Genomic DNA, 24677 nt, shown 5'->3' with positions numbered 1-24677 from the left:
TCGAAAATGATGACTGGCGCAACCCATTGTGAAAAACAATGAAAGAAATCAACACGCTACGTACAATGACATACTGTCACCAAGCAAAATACCCAACCATCTCCTTTCATTCTCGTCTTACTAAAACAAGTTGCCTGTGTAGTTCAAACTAGCAGCATGATTTCAATCAGAAGCGCTTCAAGATGTACGGGACACATTTTAAATACCCTTACTTTAATCAATGCCTTTGCTGTTGATGCACTATCTTCTTGTACACAATTGTGTACATAGCGTCTGAAAGGGTATGTAATCCCCTGGACCGATCGATACTTCTATTTTAGGACTTGCTAACATCCAAGGCGCAAGTTGGAATCAGCTATCGCAAGACAGGGGTAATTGGAGATCACAGGGAGAGGCCTTCGTCCTGTAGCGGACATAAATATAGCCTGATGATGACGATGAATATCCAAGGAGGGTAACTAAAATCCACTTTGCATAATTCAAATCTTGGTAATAATACTTCATGTTCTTCAACAACATCGTGAATTGTGCTTTTGTTTGGTTCTCTAAGCGCGAGGTTTAATGGATGCTTCTCGTGTTGAGTTACGATGCCATAAACATGTCGGCATATCTCAACCATTCGTATGACTTAAAATGGTGGGTGACGAGCTTCAGCAATTACTAGAGAACTCGTGGTAGCCTGGACCCCAAGACACATTCTCAGTCCCTTTGCCAGGAAACGTTGAAAACGTTCCTCAGAAGTTTGCGATATACCATGGAGAATAGGTGGTGCCGAATAAGCAATTTTTTTGTGTGTGTTATATGAGTGCGTTAAGAACTTGTAATAGTGAAGAGACTGATCCCCCCCATGCGCCAGCGAGTCGGCGAAGTACGTTTATTGCAGTATTGGTCTGCTTTTCCATTGCGCGGGTGTGTGATACCCATGACAACTGCGGTCAAGAATAACGCCAAGGAATTTATGTTCGTTCACGAACATCAAAGTTTACCCTTTCCTGTATGCACCGTCTCTATTTCTGCGACACCTGTTTCTTCGACATGCAGTGGCGCTTGTGTTTTCTATTGACAGAAGCCTGTCAAGCCTGTCTTTTAAATGTTTATCTATGTCTCTCCCATCAACCCGAAAACAAAATAGATGTATTATTATCTTTTTATCCAACAGTTCCACTAAACTGACCTGTTTACCTGACTGATATTTTGCCATTTATTCCTTAAAGAACAGGTTCGTCCTGAAAAAAATGCCCTTCTCGTTGTTGTAAAGTAAAAAAAAATTATCAAAATTCACATTTAAACGGTATTGACCGTTATTCATAAACGCTCTTATGCTAGAATTGTAATAGCAAATTCCGGTCAATTCGGATGTTGGATATATTATTTGCGGACGCGGCAGGCCAATGGGCAAAAGCACGTACTAACGAAAATCTTTGGGAACACGGCGCCTGGGCATTTAATTTCATTCTGCCTCTCCGCTGTCTTCACCACCACGACTCCTAAATATGAGATTTCCGCGGTGACATGGCAACGTTGATTACAGCGTTCGAAGCGTTCGGTTAATTTATCTAGCGATGTGGCGAAAAAGCTACAAATTATAGTTGGCATAGAGTTCACTATCGCACGTTCGCCTTATCGCAAAACTACAGCTGCGAGCGCGAAGCCACTCGGTCGCAGCGTGGGCGGCCTCTTCGTTGCGCGGACAGGTCTACTTTACACATACGCTTTCAGTAGAGCTTGCTACTTCGCTGTGAAAACTGCGACATTAGAAGGAAGGTTTGCACATTGGAGAAGCCTATTTCAAGGAAACAGAAGCCGAGTATATAAAATAATAATATAGTAATAATATTATTAAATGACAATAATAAATAATAATAATAATAATAGCTATATTGTCCAAATATATATGTATTGTCAGTTTTAAGTCATACTTCTCGCAATACTAATTCTTTCGAATGTCTTCGTTTGCAGGCGCAAATTTAGTTAATTTCCACGCACTCTATAGTTGAAGTTCACGTGCGCTTGGCGAAAAAGAAACCGGCAGCTAGCGATGTGGCAGCTAACGACGTCCTATTTCTGCCAGTTACAGTAGTGTGTGTGTGTGTGTGTAGTAGGGGGGGGGGGGGGGGTTAAGAGCTCCTTCCTCCCTATCCGCGATGCTTATGAGAAAAATAGGGTTCCATCTGTGCACGCTCAGCGGGAACTGCAGGGCAACCTCTCATCTGGAAGAACAGAAGCCGCTTTGTTTTCGTGGTGTGAATGCAGTCTCGTAGCTCCATATAGGAAGCGTCCGCTCTTGTGTGGAATAAATATTTTACATTGGTATAATGCTCAAAAGTTCAACATAGCTTCAATATAGCTTCAATTTGTCGCATCCGTGTTCGCTAGATCGGTGTTTTAAATGTGAAATATTTCAGATCAAGTAAATACACCCAGAATAAAGGAGCGCGAACCGGTACTGTGTACGAAAAACGTGCACTTCGAGTTGTCTTACTTATTACATGTAAGATGAATGTACACTGATTGGATAACACAGTGGCTGCCAGAACAACTTGGTGAGTTATATAGGTGCCTCGCCAAAAGCCACATATGTCTTATCAGATCTTGGTGTCATACAGCAGCTGGCGCTGTCATACTTCCTCTCTACGCCGTTGCAGGCCTCAGTGCAATCTTACTGGGAAGGCTGCAGCCTTTCACTACTAGTATGGCAACGATATACTCGCACAAAATTTAGTTGAGCTGCGCAGTTGTCCGCCGTTCTTTGGTGCTGTTCGTCCACCTAGGCAGACGCAAAACGTCGAAAGACGTTTTGAAAGAATCTTTAGCATTTTCTCTTCGCTGATTTTCAGCCATCCTAGAGCGTCCTTCCAAGGTAAGACGAGTTTTCCTCGCCCCGTGAGCGAAAGTGGACAGGATCACTCGTTCTATGTCATTTGGTTACGTTGCTGCGGGATTAGAAATATTCACGCTAGAAATATTCAAGACAAAATCCCGGATTAATAGTGCTGTGAGCGGCCGGGGATGTTCTACGCCTTCGTTAAATCGTTCGTGCATGTGTCAACTCAGTACAGAGTCGCATTGATAGCATTTCACATGGAAATTTCCCAGGGGATGCAGTCATCGTGGGACCAAGTCATAAGTTTCAAAAAGAACCACAGATTTCACACTATTCCAATAAATCTTTCTTGCGCCTCATTTAAAGCGCGTATAGTGCGTGTACTCGCTATATGCACCATATGAATAAACTACAGGGATTCACAAATGAGTGTAAAAAATGTATCATGCCGAAGCGCGAACTGAAGTCAAACGAAAGAGAAGACACACGAACAAGAAAACATAGACTAGAACAGCTGTTTCACAAGATAAAATGAAAGTGCGGTATTATATCTCTGCATACCCGGCTACTAAAGTACATTTTGCAGCCAGGAAACTCTGCGTCAGATAATAAATCGCGGCAATGCAAAACCGCTATCATAAATACAAAATTGCGTGTTCTGTCCTATAGGCGTCCTATAGGAAGGGTTAACTGAAGCATCAGGCCGCAGGTTTCTTTGTACTCTGTTTTGCTTCTAAAATCGCGTTTGAATTTATTTTCATTGTACAGTCCATCGGAGAGATTAGGAGTTTCATCAGATGCGGAGGGTGTTACCTCGAACGCGAGCTGTAATACAGCGCCTGTCCAGTTTAACTACCGCTTTAGAACCACAGCCTTTTTGTATTTCGTCAAACAATTACTCCTTAAATGCTAGTGCAATAAAGGAATCATGCGATTGAACTATTTGTCGTGGCGCATTCATCGAGCTAGCCACATGCGTTGTGCTTCGAAACGCATAATGCCTATATCAAAGGAAAAACTTGCGTTACGCTGCGCTCTCCTCAGAAAGAGGGGAACAGGCAGGAAGTTTAACGGGGTTGCACGTGGTTTGCTACCCTACGCAGGAGAAAGGGGACGTAGGAAGAAAATGAAAAGTATAAGGGTTGATGTGCACGCACACGCAAGATCATTCGATCACCGTGCATTCAAAGTCGGTCGTAGGGACCAATCGTTTTTTTTTTATTTTAATTATGCAGAACAAATGCACATGTTGGAATCAATTTCAAGCAAACATTTCGTGAAGCGATCACTTAAATGCTATAAAGCTTCGTTTCCACCCCGTCGTTTTGCAACCTGAAAATTACGTATCTGCCCTGCAAGGCGCGGATACCTCCATCACGCCATACACGTAACCTACGCCGAGTACCGCGGATTACACTGTCTCCGGGATCGGCCCAGTTTTCATTATCCCTACTTCGGTATCGGCCCAATTTCCTATTTCACTCTCTACACCATCATCCCAACTTACATGGCAATAAGCCGACCAAGAGACTGGCTAAACCCTCTGGAATATGGCATAGAATGCCTCGCTTAAATAACGGAATTATGAGCTTGAATGCATACATTTATTCCAGTGAGGAAATTTCTGTACCTTTCGTTGCTTCACAGCGTAATTTGGTAGAGAACAGAGCTGGCCTCCGGGACCTCTGCTGGGGTCGTGCTAATGGCTATATATAAGCCGATTCATTGTACGAGTGTTCTCATGTGTGTGAGCACTCACGAGAGCGTACGGCAAGACGACAGCACTAGTAGGCCGCCGCCGCCACCGCCAGCCCGCAAAGTACGGGAGAGTTCGCCGAGAATTGGCTAAGCATTAAATCTGCAGCACGGTTCTCATGGCTTTCTGTGCAGATGAGGGACGAGTTCATGGTTCCAATATATTTTCTTCTTTGAGCTCTCTGACATAAAGCAGCGCGGAAAGAATGGTAGTAGATGAGGCTATGTACTATGGTATCTTTGCAACACCAAAAGGTGCACGAGGCAGTGTCCATCATGCCCACATGCGAACACAGTAGACGTTTGTAAAAGCGATGCCCAGCCACAAGTGACACACTAAAGTTGGCGTCGCATCGAGTAGGCCAGGTGGCGTTCTTCGTAAGCAGTTGCTTTTATAACATGGATCCGTATTCCGCAAAAATATTCTTGCGCAAGATCTGTTCGTAAGAGCAAATTCCAGCCAATCGTGATGTTGGACGCTAACGCAGGCAGTCCGCCAATGACGAAGGGCACTTACGAACAAAAATTTTCCTAGATTCGGCCCTCTATAACATTTGCCCAATATATTGGGCCTGTATTCGCAAAAATCTCGTACGCTAGACTTGTTCCTAAGAGAAAATTCAAACCAATCCTGATGCTGGACAGTGAAGGGGACCGACCAATTTCTACAAAATATTGTGTTGGCACTCTTTGGCCATACCTGGCCCATGCACCATAAAATACATGTAAAGCCCTTACGAATCATGGCCCGTATTCACAAAAACGGTCTTACGCTAAAAGCTGTCGTGCCAGCCAATAGCGATGTGGAACATATTAGCCAATGAGAAATAGAACTTACGAACGCAAAGCTTTGTGAATTCGGCCCCATCCATTTTAACGATATGGATACGCATAATCAACCAACAGCAACCCCACAGGCGCAGCTGGTGGGCCGCTGCGAGTGTGGCGGCGAGAATATCCCACTCGATTCACTCGATCATCACGCTCGTTTGGCAGTGTTAGAATAAAACGTCATTCGCACTGCAGTACTAAAGCTACTTTTTTTTTTCGTTATACATTCTTTCTTCTCCTGCTTCCCATTTCTTTTTCTGGAAATCAGTGAGATGCGCTAACTGAAAATTTGCGTGCTGAATTGTATAATGACTGCATTGCTGTTTGAGAAGTGCGATTGTTTTATTTTGTGATGTGTCGCTATGTATGAGTTGGCCTCCCTTCTTGGACCTATAGAGTCCGGAGGATGGTCTAAGAAAGACAAGCGCTCAGACGAGCGGCGCGTTCAACAAGTGTTCAGTTACGCCAAGCCCCGCCGCAAGGCGCTGCACATGTTTTGGTGGCCTGTCGCTCCGCCCTGGAAAACATTTTCAGCCGCACTGCCTTCATGATGTCTGCGGACGCCTCCTCAGAAATAAACTGCTATTATATAAAACGTTAATTTGCCCTGTTCTAGAATATGCATCCGTTGTTTGGTTTCCCTACAACCACTGTGAAATAATTTCGTTCAATAATGTTCAACGAAAATCTATTCGTTTCATTTGCCAAAATTACAGCCGCAGCTTCTCACCAACCCAGGCTCACTAATCTCTGAACATCGAGCCATTACTTTATCGCATTACGTTATCGCATCGAAGGCTCAAAACTTTTATACGCAATTAATAACACCACCTCTGATCTTTCCGATTGTAACTACATCTCATTTACGAACGCAAGTTTACCCGCAGCTCCCACGCCTGGAACATAACACCTATCTTTGCTTGTACTAACATATTCAAATACATTTTTCCACGTACAATAGAGCTATGGAATTCTATGCCCGGTAACATTCGTTCACTATCACTAAAATATTTTATAGCTACCACCGGTAAGCACCTCGCTAACGTGCAAAGCGCTTCTTTTTTTTATTTTTGTGTATGTCTATGTCTTTAATGTGTAATGTATAGTAATCTATATTGTTCCCACTCCTGCTATAGCCCTACATTGGGCTGCAGTATATGTAAATAAATAATAAATAAATAAATGAAGGCACTCCCCGAACACATTAAACTTCTAGGCCTGTCTGACGACTATGCCTCGCTCTTCATAGTGGGCCCACTCTGAGGTTTTGTTTTAATGAAGTGTTTCTCCCTCTCTATCAGCCGCAATAGAAGCATCTTGAACACCTGTCGCTGTCATCTAGTGATTGTCGACATGGATTTTGGCCTCAGAAAGCTTTGTTCCGGCTCGCATTGTCATATCGGTCTTTTCGCGCTGGTTCAGACAGCACTTTGTGTTTATCTTAACGTTTTGAGCTGAAGTTTCGGGCTAACAGTACTTTTTTTTAAATTAGCGTTCGATGCTTTTGAAGCTCCGTCAATCTGTAGTACGTGATTTGCGCACTTGGTTAATAACGACAAAGAAACACGCAAGACGAAACTTCCAAGTTTATGCCACTTTCACACGAAAGACCAGAGCATCTTCGGTCTTGTCTTGAGAACTCGCAAGCACGTTGTTTGCCGTCGTGTGTAGCATCTAACAGGAGCAGTGGACGATCGAGGAGGCCTCGCTTGAGTTTGGCTGTTTCCGAGGTAAGTCATTTGGTTTTCTCTTCGCAGGCTGCTTTGAAGGACAATTTGAGTAGTTAATAAATATCGCCGCAACTATACGCCTCTTCTACAAGACGTATACTCGCCGGGTTGTACTTGCTAGCACAAGGTCGCCGTGACCAGCAGTCGACGTCTTGGTAAGAAAATGAGGACAGACGTGCTTTTCGCAGACACAGACCGTTGATTGAAGATGGCCTTTTTTCACAATTGCAGTCGATCTTTTTCCCGGTCCGATGAAAATGTACACTATTCCTTCGCAGGAAGCGTAGCCGCTGCAGCACTGCGCCACGAAGCACTTCTGTTTTATAAGAATTGGTGCGAAGTCGTATCGCGGACATAATAGGTCTGACGGGTGTACTACGTAACCACCCGAGCGTTGTTACCACTTCCTGAATGAGGGAGAAGCAATAAAAATACAACACTCTCTCACAAGGAAACGAAGGATTCACATCGTTTTCGTTCAAATCAGTGCAAATATTCTAAGAGAATTAAGAAAGAAATCACGAATGTGAACAAAATCTTTAAACCGCATATCAGACTACTACTCAAGGCACCTAGGCAATGCTTAGAGCGCGGTCAATGTCACAAAGGAGTATTCACTGGTCCTGAATAAGTTAAAAATCGCTGCGTGGCAACCGTCCGCAAGCGAAGTCTGAGCGCCGTCTGCTTGAGCAAACAATAAAAGCCACCGCGGCTGATAAATCCGCTGGCGACGGAGGAAACGAACACGGAATTGCACACTCGTGAGTATTATGTTTCATAGAAGCTCGTAAATAATTCTTGTGAAGATTAACGGTCGTAGCATATAATTTACAGCTAGTTATTGACGCGCAAACTTCTGTTTCTCACTGAGGCCAGTAAAAGCAAAGTGTCGGCTCTTTAAATAAAGTTCATTTTCTTCTTCTTGAATTAGCAGCGAAATCAACAAAACAGCACACAAAGACAGGTGCCGCTCCCTGACGTCGCCTAACATTTATTCGATATCCTCTCCCCAATGCGGTGGGCCGTCGGAACACCTTCCTTCGTACACCGTGGTCTGTAGTACTGCAAACCAATTTGTATTGTTTCTTTGCCTGGATTCAAAAGTTGTGTCGATACATAAGCAATCAGGCACAACGCTTCGGATGCATGCGAAAACATTTTCAAGGATGAAGAAACCTGTGACCTTGTCACTGTAGTATAATTCGTTCTCAGAAAGCAAAGGAAATCGTATTGATTCTTTTTTCGTCAGGTGGGCGGAGGACGATTTTTTGTCATTAGCTTCGAGGAAAGTGCGTGACTATCTAAAAGTTACGAAGTGCTTGCTTAATAGCATTGCAACCCTTTATTGTGCTGCTGTTCTACTCTAACTCCTGCATTAAATATATATCGGGGATCATGATACGGCTTCTACAGCTGCTTGGGCGGAGCATCGCCTCCCATGCCTCAAACACTACGAAGGTATTCCTGACTTTCTCATCTGTGTTCACGTATACTTCTTGACTGCTCTCTGATTTGCCTTAATTACACTGTTCAAAAGCAGACAATCATGCTCCCCTCTTGGTATGTTAAAGCAGAAAGGAGAATGGAGCGTTCGAAGGTGCTGCCTGTTACGCGAAACAAAATACAAGTTTTCTAATATTAACAACGACCACTTTATTCAAACATAAATTTCAGTGCATTTATCAGGCCTGTCGAAGCAACATTCGCATTTTCTGGCACAGACTGGCAGCAGCAAGGATTCAATTCAAAACACAACCAAAGCTGTCTAACATAAAGTCTGAATTACTGCTATATGTTCTCATGTATTATTAATAGACAAATTAGGCAGAGTAAACAGCTACAAGGAGAGAGATTTTATTCAAGCAAATGCTGAGAGGTCGGCCTCTGCTAGTGTGCTCTAGCCCGCTATTGTGTACAGGAAGAAGGCAGGAAGGGAATGAAAAGAAGGAATGAGTGCTTAGATGCAGGATGTTGCAGCACTGCTAATGACATGGGCCTAGTAGAGGTTGTGTAAATGTTCCCGGACATTAATCAGTCAAGATTGCTGTGCATCTTGGTAAACGCCCACTGACGCAAGTAAATGTCCTTAAAGACCTGTCGAACATCGCTACCCATCAAAAGAATGAACCAGTTACTTGCACTCACTCATGGGCTTACGAAACGCGCATAACCTCCGAGCTTCGTAGGTTCGAGATATGAGTTGTAATGTCATTGCTAATGTGAATGGTGCATAGCTTTCGACAGTCAAAGGAAATTGACTCACACAGGAAACGGTTTCAATTATCAGAATGTAACCACTGTCTACTGAGAAGTAGGCACGTAAGCAATAACACAGGTATATGACTAGCTTCAAGAAAGGCATTGAAAAAACAGGCACTAAAATGTACAACCAGGGCCCTTCAATACGCCAATGTATTGAAGGACCCTGGCACAACCTCGATGACAAGAGGAAGCGCCTCAAGTCATGGTGCTAACCGCAGCAGTGGCGTAATGGTAGAGCGCGTACGCCTCGTATACGAGAGGTGCTGGGTTCGAAACCCACTGGGTTATATGTATGTGTGTATACATATATATATATATATATATATATATATATATATATATATATATATAGAAATGCACTCCGATCTGGCGTTCGGTTGTTTATATGGGCTTTCATCTCGTTTTGTTCTTGTACCAAATCTATTTTTCCCTGGTTTTTACCGAACTTTACTTGGCAATTTCTTGCTTTTCCCCTTTTCATTGTTGAACTGTTTTATATGTTAACATATTACATAGTCGCCTTATATACTTCTGTAGACTTTCTTTCATTGCCTTAAAATTGCCTGTTAGACATAAATGTTGCCTCTCAGTTCTATGGTCTCAAATATTTAAACCATCGTTGTAATATCTTTCCCATGTACTCTGTGTTGTTCTGCGAACTGCCTGTTGCTGTCATTGGGAGGGGGCAGCCACCTCGCCAAGCTACTCGCTGTAGTATCTTTTTGAGACTGCTCCTTTCTTTCCCAGAAATATGAATAAAGCATTGAATTGAATTGAAAGGGGGCCCTATAGGAATTGGGCACTGCTTCTCCTCCCAGAGCTTTGGTGAAATAGTCGAGCAACTGCCGCTGCTGTGGGAGGCAGACGTGTGCGGCCGCCGGTTACGTACCGGTAAAATAGGTGTCCCAAAAGGAGTCGGGCGATCCCTTGCCGCCAACTTCCCAATAATTAGGTGTCCTTCCAAGCATCTGGAACTCCCGTAGTTGCCGAGCACCGGGCCGGGAGCTCACTCGTACCGATTTTACCAGTAGGTACGCGTCGGCAGCACTCGTTCACTATTAACGCGATAGCGTTAAGGGTCCCGTGTCGCAGAAAATTCGGCGTCGGCGTCGGTGTCGGCTTCCGTGGCGGAGAAAATCATACCGAACCACCCCGACCGCGCACGCCCTTCGCGTGGCGCAAGGTGTTAGTGAACAAAAATTGAATTTCTCACAGTGAAATCCATCAGAAAAATGGTAAAGTACAACTTAACCACAACCTACATCCATGGTGGCGTCGGATTGTAATTTGAATGTACGCGAAAACATAATTCTGTTACGAGGAAACTCAAACAGAAACCCCTTTTCTAGCATTTCTACCATACAAACAGTGGCGCGCTCGGGTAGGTTACTTGCGAAGATTATATCCAGATGGCGCTCGCATCCTCGGCAGGTCAAATTGGGACTTAGCCTGCCTAAAGCGTTTTGGACAGGCGCGCGCGTCGGGGCAATAGCAAACAATAAAATACGAAAATGCCCTAGGGCCTTCACATTTTATTATACGAAGACTTATATTGCCCCTGGAAAAAACGTCTTCCTGGCAATGTATTTCTGTTTAAAAGTGAAGCCGACTTTAAGGGGATCGGTGTTAACTTGGTCTTTGTAAGCTGGCTTTCCCACGTTCTGTGGGCAGTGAAGCCTACTCATAAACAAAAATGCGATGCGAACGGGGCCCGATTACGCTATCGCGTTCCACTCTTAAAGGCGAAGCTTAAGCGTTCTCCAATTTTTTCACCGCAGCGGTGGTGGGAGAAGGGGCGCCCAAAGAACTTCGCAAATTTCTATATTGCTTCCTTCGAGATATGAGAACCCATATAAGCAACTGAGCGCCACGTCGGGGTACAGCATACACATTAGAAAAACCGGCGCTTTTCTAGCGGCACCCGAAGCGCCATATAGAGAGGTTCAGTGTTTTCGGTTTTTATCTTTCCGAAATTCGGGGAAGGGGGAGGCGGGTGCTGTTTTCGGTTGTTATTTTGACCCAAAAATTCAATTTTTCTTTTCTTGTTGTAAAAATGTTTTTCTACATTAACTTTGACCGGCTTTTTTTTTTCGGTGGATAAGTTTTCGCGTCGAGGCTTACCATCTGGTTTCATTGAATATCTCATTAACTAATTTTGCTGACATTGAAAAGTTATCCAAACTTTAGTTGCATTCAATACACAGAATAACTAAGTTTTTGAGCAGCTGTCTACAAAAAAAAAGGCCATTCAGCGATTTTGAAGTATCTTTTCTAAAGAGCGCCACATACCCGGTGACAGATAATCAGTGACCCAAGTTGGCGTCAAAGAGGTGTATTGATGAGTGTCATATATCCAGTGCCACATACCCATTAACGCAAGCTGGCGTGAAAAAAAATGTTCGCTGAATAGTGGCACATACTTAGTGTCACATACCCACCGACTCAAGTCGGTCCGATGGTTGGTTTCTGACTCGGTTCCATCAGCAGAGCACCTCGATGTTCTACCCATCAGACCATGGACTGCCCAGTGACCCAAGTTGGCGGGAAATGGTTAGAGACAGACATCGGAAAGTATGTGAAGTATTCTAAGAATTCTAATACCATTAAGAAATGACTAGATAAGATAGATAGATAGATAAAATTTATTACAAAGATAGAGTTTTTGTGTTGCCCCGATGGGGCATCGCTAATGGTCGGGGCCCCTAGTCCAGGGCTCCGCTGGCTCATGCCACCTTCTCTGCGCTCTGGATCAGCTTGAGCCGGTCGTCGAGGGCCGAGCTGGACAGCAGTGTCTCCCATTGCTCCCTCGTGGTGTTCGACCCCGCAGGACCCCGCGTTACCATCAGTGAAATTGCCCACTTCATCCCCCGCGGTGGTCGCAAAGCGAAGACTACAAGGATCCGGACAAGGGCTCCAATCCGATCCCTCTGCATACCCCCGTCCCTGCTCCTCGTGTTCGTCGTAGCGGCCGGCATAACCGACGCAAATGAGAAAAAAAAATAAACGTTGCTTGGCTGGTAGGGTTAACGCGTGACTTTGACCTCTGAAGGCTCTTTGCTTCGGAGCGCACGTGGGCTCACAGCTACGCACCAGTCGCCGTCTTAGCTCTCTGGTCTGGTAAATTGGCACCACTAACCATTTTTCGGTTAAAACCAAACTCCTAAAGAAAAAAAATGGGCGTACTTTGCTAAGCTTTTTTTTTTCTTCTTCTTCTGTTTAAACTGGAAAGCACCTCTAGCCCCACACTCGTGTTCTCCAAGGGTGAATGCCGCGGGCATTTTGAACGCGAGCTGACGTAATAAGCGGACGTCCTTGGATGGAAGAAGGAAAAAGAAAGAAAGGCCAGATATTACGAAAGGAAGTCGCCCCTCGCGTATCCACTGAGAAGGCCGCCCGAGATGCGCGAAGCAGCGGCGGGCAGCATGCCGATAAGTTTTCTCGCGATCAGTTCTGACGCCTGACGACGCGCGGCCGCTGCACACTTGCCAGGAGGTAAGCGCTTGTTTCTACGCGCAAGCGCGCACTGTTTGCCATTTTGCGTGCGATTGCCAAGATAACATCTCCGCAGGCGTTAAAGAACGATAAACAAATTACGGTGGAGATTATTTCGCCACGCGCTCGCACGCGTGCCCTTGCGATTTGGTCTAGACGCCGAGACGAGCGAGCGCATTTCATATATGAATGAGAAAAGAAAGGGTTGGAAGATGCAAGCCACGAAGCGGTTCGTCGAGACGTCCGAGCACCGGGTACATAGAAACCGAGAAGAATCTCAACGACTTGGCGCAAATATTTCACACACGATAGCGTGGGGTGAAATTATTATTCTCCATAACAAACAAAACCGGAGAATGAAAGCGTGCGCAGTGTGCTTACCGAAGGTGGCAATTAAAACCAAAAGAATTACGCGAAAATCATTGGCAGATATGACCGTGACACCTTTGCGATACGGCCTATCCGAATCAGTACATCTGCACTCGAACGAGACGTTGTACCCTTGGGCAAGTTATCGTTCGTTTTTTTTTTTTTTTTTTCTTTCTTTTCGTAGACGCTCGCTTTTTTTATTATTATTATTGTAGGTGTCTTGAACGGTAGCGCTGCTGTGGAATGCACAATTGGCGTCATATGATGCTCCCCTAAATATTTGCGTTTGACTTTCACATGCAGCCTTGTCGCCGTGGCAGGAATCTTGAACAACCTCAGGACGTAAGGCGAATATCTGAGAACGCCTTTAGCATAATCCTGGCAATAACTTCAGCGCTGCTTCCAAACGATGGCTGAGAATGCGCTAGTAAAGCGTACGTGGTTGAGATTTTTGCGGATAACTGAAACTACAATGAAGAATTTGAGGCGTAAACACTTACTTAGGGTTTCACTGAAGCGGGTTCAGTCCTGCGTTCTTGTTTCCACAAAACGGTTATCCTTCGTCTGAAGGTAAACTGAAGCATGTTTTTTTTTCTCTGCAAGCGTCTGAAGGTAAACCCAAGCATGCATTTATCTCTGTCAATATTTGCATCATTGACAGAAATAAAAAAAAATATTGTGCACATTTCATAGTTGCGGCGATCCTTATGAATGGGGCTAACTTTCCTTTTAGCTGTGTCAGCGCGATGTCATGTCTGCTTACGTCGAAAGCTTCCACACTTCAGAAACTTCAGGAGATTCAAGAACATTCATCAACTTAAGCAAGTGTTCATTCCACTACTGACTACAAGTCTGATCAGCAAACGTGAGCTGTCTGATTCATGGTGTGGGAGCCACTAGAGAATATGGCCAGTATGCTGAAGTGTGGCGTCTTGGGTAGTCGCAAATGTCGCGAGGTTCCGTTCATTCAGCTAACGCCATAAGTGCTTTTGAACAAAGCATGTAAGGAATCGTAGAAGACTGTATGGCCACACCTGTAGCGCTAAAGTTACATGAACGAGACAAGCAGATAAAAAAGCGATAGTTTTCCGGAGGCCCACCACTTTGTCTATTCTGTGTCACAGTGGTGAAAAACTGCCCCTTAATTAAACAAATAAATAGTGGTGCTTACCTGGGAGATGATGTGAGTAAAAGTCATCTGGGGTAAACAGCTCCAATTTTGCCCCTTTAATGTCCGTGCCAGACGGCCTGGCACAAAGGTTAACAAAGCTTCAAAGGCTGGAAATTATGCAGAAATGTTGGTCATAATGACCATTCCACCACTGGTGTCCGTTATCATAAAAAGTACAGATGAGCTTAAGCGAGCAAAAGCTGCCGAATTTTTCGTTCTTTTCTTTCCCTAATGCTTCATTCAGCAAAGTCTTCTGCTCAAGTTTATCTTGCTTTTGCGGATGTGTATTATAAATTGCACGAGACAAATCGCAGGGGCAATTCACAAAACCTTTAGTTCGTAAGTCTTATTTGCTATTGGCAGGCCACCTTCACTAATAATATTAGCCCATTCTCCCTTCTTGAAGTATACGGGGAAGAGGACAAGAAATAGTGGTGTGCGATGCATTCTAGAAACGCTTCTTCAGTCAGTAACTGAATAATTCCATTGAATTTAAATTCATTTCTTTATTTCAAAAAATGCTGGGAGTCCCCGATGCAAAAAACAGTTGCAATTCACTTGGCATTGCCTGCGAGCCCAAGTACATGGTAGTACGGTCAAATGTATACTGACGCATTACAGGAACAAAAGTAGCATTAAAAATAACAACATACAAAAAAATATTCAAGTACTATAGCACTTGAATATTCACATATTCTAGATGTTCACTATATATAATGGCACAAAGCGAACGTCAGCAATATTTCGCTGAAAAGGTGCATTTAGAATCAATCGAGATTTTGACGGTGTCATGGACGACATGACATGCATTATTAGCGTCTTGTTAGAAAACAAAATCACGGACTTGTTTTCTGATGTGTTTAGAACAGGCGACTCTATTTTCTTATCTGTTTAACAGTGATGGCAAAGTGAATCTCAGTGACGGTCGAAAGTAAACAGAGTACCGAGGCGACACAAGCCATTTATTGGGGCAACGTGTGTTTGAGTCACTGTGTTGGTTAGTTATAGGGCCGAAATTCGTTTGAAGAATGTTGTAGTAAATTGTTCACTAGCTTATGAACAAGAGTTAAATAAAGGAAAATCAAACATGCGCTTCATACTAATTACTTTATAAGTGGACATCAACGTAATGTGGAATGAGTGAATAATGATCAAGTATATTAATAACTATAAGTGATGACCAGGAAGCGCATTATTTTGCACTTAGTTTTCAGGGCAGCTCAATGCAATTGATAAAAAAAAACACAAAGGTACCAGTGCGTCTAGCACGCATTTCCCCCCAAAAATAATAATAACTCCAAGCCCTTGTGCCGAAGTGAGGCTGCTGCAGTAGCCCGAGCTTCACCAAATTTATAGCCAACCGGCATCACTTGGAATGTCTTTCAAAGTAGCACGTCGTGTATACTAAGCCGACGGACACTGATTTGCCAGACATATTTAGAGCATGAATAACAGTGCGAACTAGACGTCTATATGTTCGTGTACATAAAACCGAATTGAGTGAGCCAGTTCAGAAGTCCATTTGGGCACATCCCTTGGCACCGAACCTGTGGCCAAATACACAAAACCTTTCTTTAGTAAACTGCTCGCCATTGGACGGTCACTTTCGCTAATTGTATTTCTGTCATCACGATTGACCGCCATCTGCTCTTACGAACAGGTCAAGTGTAAAACATGTTTGTGAATACGGTTCCGCGTCCGGAAAAACGTTCTATAGCATAATTGGGTCGGAAAAGGAGCTTTCAGCCAATGCTGATGTTGACATATCATAAACGACGTCGGCTGGCCAATGGCTACGAGCACCTACGAACCAAAAGCTTTGTGAATTTGGCCCACAGTCCCTGGTTTACACTGCGTCGTTTCTGACGTCACGATTACCCGCCGCAGTAGCCCAGAGGCTGTGGCGTTGCGCTGCTGAGCTTGAGGCTGCGGCTTCAATCCCGGCCGTGGTGGCCACATTCCAATAGCGGCAGAATGCAAAAACGATCGCATACATGATGCATTGGGTACATGTTAAAGAAAACCTCAGGGAATCAAAATTAACACGCAGGCACGTACAGCGTGCCTCATAATCAGATCGTGGTTTCGGGACGTAAAACCCCTGAATTTGATTTTGACGTTCAAGATCACTTGAACAGGTACAGGCGAGGCGCCTAATATCACGAACAGTGTTTCTAATTAACGGTTGCTGGCTGCAATTTAACTGTCCGACCCGACCGCATTGAATGGCACCTTGCAAAGAGGATCAGACCGTGTAAACCTATGTTCGCGCAGACGGTTTTACTTAGCTCCACCCAACATTTCGTTATCTGATCTGTGTATGCAAGAATTATGACAGACTAAAAGAACCACGGTAGTCTCGACGTTTTGCGAAAAAGCGTCCTTCATTTCCTAACCGGGCGAGTGACAGAGGCTGCTGCTCTGTGTGCAGGTGTTTATAACACACCGAGGTAGTACATAAAGTGTTGTTCCAAGTACATAAAAAAGACCCCGTCTATCGCTGTGGCGCAACATATATGATTAACTCGGAATCCTGTTATGCAATTGTGTGCGCAAGGAGTCATCCGAGCTGGGCTGCACCTGTACTGCCTTGCCTCTCCGTGTAGCACAGTTGACTTACACTCGCGCGTGCGGTTTCATGTTAATGTTTGATTATTCTATAGAAGGCTGCAGCGGAAAATGGTTTCTTTATTGCCCGAAGCCCCTAATTATTTCCGGCTTTCCTACCCATTATATTAAGCAGGACGCAACAGACGTTCTGACGTCACCGTGGTAAAGCGGAAAATCTTGTTATTTGAAAGCAATAAAGATTTTGGGGTTGAATCTGATGCACAAACGTCATCTATCGGTAGTCATTCTGACTTTACTATTTCTTCAATTTATTCTTCACAGAGGAATGTTCAATCGCTTACACTCGCGCCACCAAGATGGCTATTTTCTCAGTTTTCTAGGCATTTCAATTTTGTTGTCTTTAACGAAGAGTTCACATGACCTTTGATAACTTCTTTCCGTTGCAATTTTTTTCCGCAAGTGAACTCCTTTGCCGTCTTGCGCTTCAAGCGCTCGCCGTGCACTTGAAGCGCAAGACGGCTCTTTATTTATTTTTATTTTTTTTTTTGCTCTTATCGCGTTGCTCATTATCTACTAAGGCCAGGCGCTTATAAGGGCACGTTCACCATAACACCCGTCTGCAATTGGCTGTGATAGCGGCCTGCGAAAAGTCGGAAGCCATCTGGCTGTGATATGGTACTTCCCGGTTGCTAATTGGTTTGTTTCTGCGTGCGGCGCGCATTCAGAAGGGCAGCGCTGTTTCTGCGTAGCCGTCAATAAGACGCAGATAAGGGACTGAATTCACTAAGCTTCTCGTTCGAAAAAAAAAACTATGTCTCATTGGCTGGTTGCCTTCATTATTATTATGTCCCCGCTGCGGTAGCCCAGTGTTTATGACGTTACACTGCTGAGCTCGAAGTCGCGGGTTGGATCTCGGCAAGGTTTTGTTACTTTCTTAACAAAACGTCGTTTTAAAGCGACACTAAAGGCGAAGACTAAATCGACGTGGACTGTTTAAATACAATTACAGAAACATGGTAACTCGTGTTTCGTGCAGAGGAAAGACTTAGTTTACGAGAAAATTGCATCTGAAGGGTGCGAATACCTTTATGGCAATTCAAATCTCCCGCCATGCCAACCGGGGAGTGGTGACGGTGCATACGCCATCACCGCCTTTTGCTGCCGTCGGTGAATAAAACGGTGCCCGACAGACGGATGTGCCGCTGCAGCTGCTTTTGGTCAAGCGGCGTGGACCGTTTGGGAATCCCGCGACATCGCTTCTTTATTCTATGATCACATGGGAGTGGAATTCTCTGCTACTTGCAGTTTGTGCGAGTTTCGCGAGCCAGCAAAGCCAGCGCAGCACTACGCGATACCGGCAACTACTGAAACGCGAAAGCGCGGGCGGCGCATTGTTAGCGAATGCTAACAAACGCGACCGCCCGCGTCGTTGTCAACGGTGTAATGACAATGAGTTCTTTTTTTCTAAGAATGAAATAGAACTGGTCAAGTAGCATTTTCTTTCCTCTTATAGTACAATACAATTATGTTTTTATAATGAGTGGTTGAGTATTAGCGACAGCATTTAAATGAGGAATGCCTTCGTCATCGGCCAAGTACTTGAATGTCCCGGGGGATTCTCTAATCGTGTCCTGCATTTACCTCAATTTCTCGATTACTGTGGCTCTGTTCGCGATAATATTGACGCCATAGAGATAGTCGAGCACTAATCCATCACTTTATCGTTACTTCGTATTTGCCTTTAGTGTCCCTTTAAGCATTGAAGCGCAAAAGTAACTGGGACGCCAATGCATTTTTCCGCTAAGTTCGATAATTAATATCTCGAAACTGGTGTCATCCTGAGAATTCATTCCAAGTGGATCCGCCTTGCGAACTCCATGGCTAGAATTTGTGAATTGCAATATGGGCCACACGGTAATTAATTAAAAGCTTAATTCGTCATTTTTGGTAATTTGTCGATTATGCATTTCCATTTTTTGTGCAAGTAATGTGCGCCACTTCGAGTAGCCCAGTTCATGAGCTAGACTTGTGCTATCTAACACATGCAACCTTTAAAATTTTTTTAAAGTGTTCGCTGAAACACCCGGCATTTCGCTAGGGCTGTTATTAACAACATGGCCCTGCCTGATTGTGATGTGAACAAAATATTAACGAAGGTGGCTGACCGACCATCAACAACTCTTCCGAGCACCAATTACGAGCGAAAAGCATCGTGAATTCAGCTTCCAGGTCAGGGGCTGAATTCACGAAGCTTTTCATTCGGAAGCGCTATTTAATTGCCAATGGCAGGCCATTGTCGCTAGTGTGAAACCTCACAATTAGCCTGAATCTGTTCTCACGAACGGTCCGAGCGCACGAACTTTTTTGTAACAACGGTTTCCTATAGCCTGTATTCACATAAAAAGTTCCTACGCTACAATTATTGACAAGTGCAGGTGTTAGCCAATCGTGATATCGGTCATAATATTAGCCAAAGTGGCCCGCCAATGACAAATAGCGTTTACGAATTAAAAGCTGCGTGAATTTGGCCTCTTAAGATTTATTTGTTAGTCATTGGCTGGTGTAGCCTACCAAAACGTGTTTGTCGTTTCTTTTTTTTTTTAGCGTACATAAAAAAACTGTGTTCCTCTCAATTTAGCGCTTGTAACATGTTCCAGAAATCTGGGACCGAATTCACAAAGCTTCTATTTCGTAAGCGATCTTTGCCGTTGGCCGGCTGCCGTCACTAACCGTATGTCGAGCATCAGAATAGGCTGGAATTTTCGCTTACGAACAATTCAAGCGTAAGAACACGGGCCCTAGCTGTCTATACCGTTTAAATGGTGTGTTGTGGCTTTTTTTTTTTTTGCGTTGCTGTGGTATGACACGCAATGCTTGTGAGCAGGAGGAACCATATACACACGCGATACATGTAATATGCCCGGAAGATTAAAATTTGCCCCATCTGTCTTTATTATTATTAGCTCCGTCACGTTCAAGCGCTCAAGATTGCAGTATAGACGCCTGGAATTGGAGCGCGACGCATGCGCACTAAGCAACTGCTCTCACGACGTTGTTTAATGAAAACTTCAGGGTCTGAATTCACAAAAACTTCTTACGCTATAATTTTTCGTAAGAAGGAATTTTAACCAATCCGGGTGCTGGACATGTCATTAGCGAAAGCGGCCAACAGATTTACAAAGAAAAGCTTTGTGAATCTGGCCCCAGATTGGGGCATTTAATAAGTGTAACCTAACCGGCATTTAATTCTGTCATAATATAAACGCTAGAAAGACACAGGTGGGTGCAAATTATGGCATTTATTGAGTTAATGAACAACAAAGTTCACGGCAACGTGCGGTAATGTGATCACGGGAATGTGATCGGACGATGTCTCTGCGCCACTGGCCCCAGCGCCCGTTTGCTCGATCGAATGAAAGCGTCACTTAACGTAATGCTGCATATATGTAAGGCATACGGTAAGTACACATGTTCAAATGGTCATTAAATAAAAAAAAAAGAAACAAGGCGAACGTATGCGTGGCTCGGCGCTGACGCGTCCGTTGTACACTGCCGCGAGGACCACGCTGTATCAGGGCCATAACGCGTGCCATACAGAGTTTATCGATTAATTCGACTAATTGGGTACGTCTTTTGGTCATAACAGCGTCAGCGTTGTGGCGACGCCGAAGTCAGAAATAGGTCCGCAATACGTCCCAAATGGTCGGCAATGTCCGCGTAGACTTTTTGTTTATTCGGCCAGGTGAACATTCCGCGTGCGTTGCCGCTTAAGCAACTTGTGAATGTTAACACGAGAAAAAGCAAGAAGAGAATACGGAGAATGCACGTGAGGGCCATTACCATATCACTAACTTTATGTATTAAGACCTGTTTCTTCTTTTGTGTGCGTGTGTATGTGTGTGTGTGTGTGGGGGGGGGGGGGGGGGGGGGGGCGTGAAGGGTTGCCTGAAAAACCCACCACAATATCACTGTGGTGGGTTTTTCAGGCAATCCGCGGAAGAGAACATACACTGCTTATTGCGCCAAGGTGCTCTTTAGGCAAGTCAGAGCTTTTCTTTCGTGTTTCTTATTCTTTCTTTTTCAATTGGTAGTAATTAGAAGAGGGAAATCAACGTTATAGGAAAGCATGCACTGGCAGAGAACTAAAAGCTATTGCCCAAACGCGGCAAGTGAGAGCAGATGATAGAGAAGGATACACGAAAACCAGACGACGTTGAGCCGAATGCACAAATCTTTTTATTCGTAAGTGTTGCCTTCACTAATTATACGTACGGCGCCATGTTTCGCAGGCATCTTCTGTAGCGAACACGTTTTAGAGCAAGAATTTAGTAAGGTGTTAGGACGGCTAACCACTCCTCAATTGAGTGGGGTCCTTTAGGTAGCGTCCGAAGTGCACAAGACCAAGGCGGCGCGACTACCAGTGTGCATGCAGGCGAGAGGTACGTCAATCCTCATTACGTGGCTCTGTCTTGCTCGCCTAATTAGCACAACGACGACGAACTACACTCGCGTGAGTTTCAACGAAAGGCATCTATTGTACAGCTTCAAGCATTCTTGTCTAGAGCGTGGAAGCGGTGTGGTCTTGGGTGCGGGAACGCCTAATGCCGTAAGCGCCGCCGTTTCAGGGCAATTGTGTTTCTGCGCATGCGCTAATAAACGAGTCAGCTTGGCAAAGGTGACGGCCGCAGCGATGCATGATAGGCACGCGCGGAGATGACGCACCACCTTACGGTGTGTCTATTAACCCATGATAGTGCAATTGACTGATCAGCGTGAGCTGTACATGAAACAGTCGTTGTTGTTGACAATTTTCTTTAATGTTGCCGAAACAATGAGAGCCTGCCAGCGTGCAAGTTTCGAATAGTTTTTATTCGATGAGTATCGCCCACGAGTACAGTAGAGAGCGAAAACGCAGCTGGGAACACTGAGTTCATCTGCTCGCTCATTGTACCGTCACAACAGGAATGGGCTTGTTGCAACGACAACAGGGCAGGCTTGCGACAGTATTTGCTGTCATCAAACCATTAAACTGACCGTAGAAATGTCGTGAACACTGTTAATCCAGAAAGTTGAGCTAGTTAAGAGCTTGACAGTGTGGAATATTTCCCGCACTTTTAAGAAAGAAAAAATATGTACGACACGATAGAAGGACTGGGGACTTTCGGCCTTCCTTTCTCTCCATCGTTATTTTCTGTACACAATTTTTCATCACAGCTAAAGAAACGCTGTTATATTGGGCAGTGGTTGACGCTGGAGTGTTACTTCCATGGTATATGGCGTCGACGCTAAGTGCCTGGGACCACCTACAACAAATAGCCTAATGTGCGCATAAATGGAGTTGTTGCTGCACGCATGTGCTGAGCTGCAACCAAATAGAACGTGTTTCCGGCGCATTTTGGGTTCAGTGCCCGTGCTTGTATTTCACGCCACGCGACGCCGTTGCTCGAATCACATCTAAAACGATCGATGCCATGCGAGCGTACGTTAAACCGCCACAATAGACAATACAATCAATACATCAAAGCTACGTTAGGACGTGGGGTGAAAAAAACTCGCAGTTTCGCACGAAAGGCGAAGCATCAATTGCGATAACACATTAGTAGAGCTATACCTAGTAAGGATAGTAGTTTTATCACCTGTATAAACTTGGACACATTCGCTTATAACTGAATTAACAAGCTTGGTGTCAGCGCGCACAAGCAAACATGAATAGATCACCCTCGACTACCGCAGACAACCGCTGTCTAAACGCTCGCGTGAGAAAGCGCGGCTGCAGCAGCGAGCGAAGGTTTGTGCGGTCTATCGCTTCAACGGAAACTGAGCGGCGAAAGCACAGCGCATACAGAGGTAGGAGCTGTATGTAGATCGCGTTCAAGATACGGTGTGCGCGACCGCTCGCAGCAGCGCAAAGTACAAGTGCGCAGTTGTTGGCATGACAGAGTAGAAGCCGCACCCACTCCCTCCCGCGCTGCCTTTCCACTTTCCTCCTTTCGCGGGCGAGATTGAATCACCAGATCCCCTTGCGCTGGGTCGCTAAATGCACAGTTGGTTCCGGAGCACGACGGTGCCCCACCTTCCTCGGTTCCATCCCCCCATGGCCTTTCGCGCGACGAAGACGTCGCATTTGCTCTCAGCCGTGCGTTCGCTCTCTGTGAAAGCGCGCGTCCCTCGCGCGCTGTATGTGTCTCCCTCGCCCATACAGCGTACGGCGAGCGGCGACCATTTTATCGCCCTTAGACTTTAAACGAAACTTCACGGCGACGGCGTCGACGACGGCGATGGCAGAAATCCGCCTGGAGTGTCCATATAATTGCTATCGCAGTAAAAGGAGCGGTGACGCCAGGACAAAAATTCGCCGATGATTACGATACTCCCTAATGCGAAATTTGAGCGCAGCTCTATACACGTTTTCATTTCGCGATATATTGGCTGGCGCGGACAATCTGTCTCGTGCAGCACATTGCAAACGGAGCGAAGTGTGGCGCGACTACTTCACTAATCCGGAGATCGCGCGGCCTCTCGCGATCTCCGGATTAGTGACGCGTGGGGGTGACTCACAGCAGCTGCCGCAGACAGACCTCCGCTCATGCAGCGCTTTGTTTTGGCCCACTCGCCGCATGCCTTATCGAGGGCGTCATCGGTGAACAGACGACGCACGCAACTCTGGCGCCGTCACGGGTTCTGCGGCGGAACACGTCTTGCGCGGCACTCCGCTTTTCTCCTCACCCTTTCGCCATCTTGATGGTGCATGAGTCCGCGTTTTTCAGCGTGCAAAGAAAGGACGACATAAGTTTAGATTGACGTTTACCGTATGTTTCGCTCAGACCAGTGAATGCTTCATGGTGTGGTATGCACACAGAGCTGCTCAGCAGGAATGATAATGTATGGGCGCACGGCGCTCATGCCAGCAGTGTAAGCCATAACGCTGCCCTGGTTAGGGCGGAGACTAGTGCTTGCGTATATCCGGCAAACCAGCTATCCGGTTTAACCGGAGGGAAGTGAGTCCGGCCTTGAAAACCGGTTATCCGGTTATCCAGATTTATGAAAGCTAGTCTACAGGATATCCGGTTTAAGTAACCAGGATAATCAGATATCTGAACATGAATACGGGGCACCACTCACGCTTCACTAGAACGTGTGGTTCCTTGGGTCGGAGAATGGGTCGCTAAATATTTAATTGTCATATTTGAGGTATCTTTAGAGCAGCACTGCTTATCAACTGATTGGCTACAGGCTACAATATTAGCAGTACACAAATCTGGAAGCAAGCACATTCCTGCTAATTACAGACCTATTTTTATTTATTCCCTTCCACCTGTTGCAAAATATTTGAGCACGTCTTGGCAATGTATTTATCCGAACACCTTGAGGACACCAAAAAGCTAGATCCCCATCAAAATGGTTTCAGACGGAAGTTATCTACTGTAACGCAACTTCTAGAAAGACTGCACGATTTTTCTAAAGCAATGAACGACAGAGATCAAGTGGATGCAATTTGCTTAAACATGTCTAAAGCATTTGACAGTGTTCCCCATGAAGAGCTTGTTAATAAGCTATTTGACCTTGGTGTAAACATAAATACTGTGTGGTGGATAAAAGCATACCTTACCAATAGAACTCAGTTCGTGGAGGTAAATGGCGCAAAGTCTAACCCTCAGGGTTTCCTCAGGGG

The 24677-nt window shown here is 45.0% G+C and overlaps 1 protein-coding gene across 1 annotated transcript in view; it reads left to right on the top strand.

Moving 5' to 3' along the window:
• Window positions 1-2736: 2736 nt before the first annotated feature.
• The window catches only part of LOC119436710 (pancreatic lipase-related protein 2), a 48630-nt gene continuing 26689 nt past the window's right edge, over window positions 2737-24677 (top strand). Inside the window, exon 1 of the mRNA XM_049659797.1 lies at window positions 2737-2860. The gene's annotated coding sequence lies outside the window, so the exon portion shown is untranslated. The remainder of the gene's footprint in view (window positions 2861-24677) is intronic.

The sequence above is a fragment of the Dermacentor silvarum genome, chromosome 1 (assembly GCF_013339745.2).
Source record: "Dermacentor silvarum isolate Dsil-2018 chromosome 1, BIME_Dsil_1.4, whole genome shotgun sequence".
Classification (NCBI taxonomy): domain Eukaryota; kingdom Metazoa; phylum Arthropoda; class Arachnida; order Ixodida; family Ixodidae; genus Dermacentor; species Dermacentor silvarum.
Note: the sequence above shows the minus strand (reverse complement) of the source record. Positions and strands in the feature narration are given on the sequence as shown.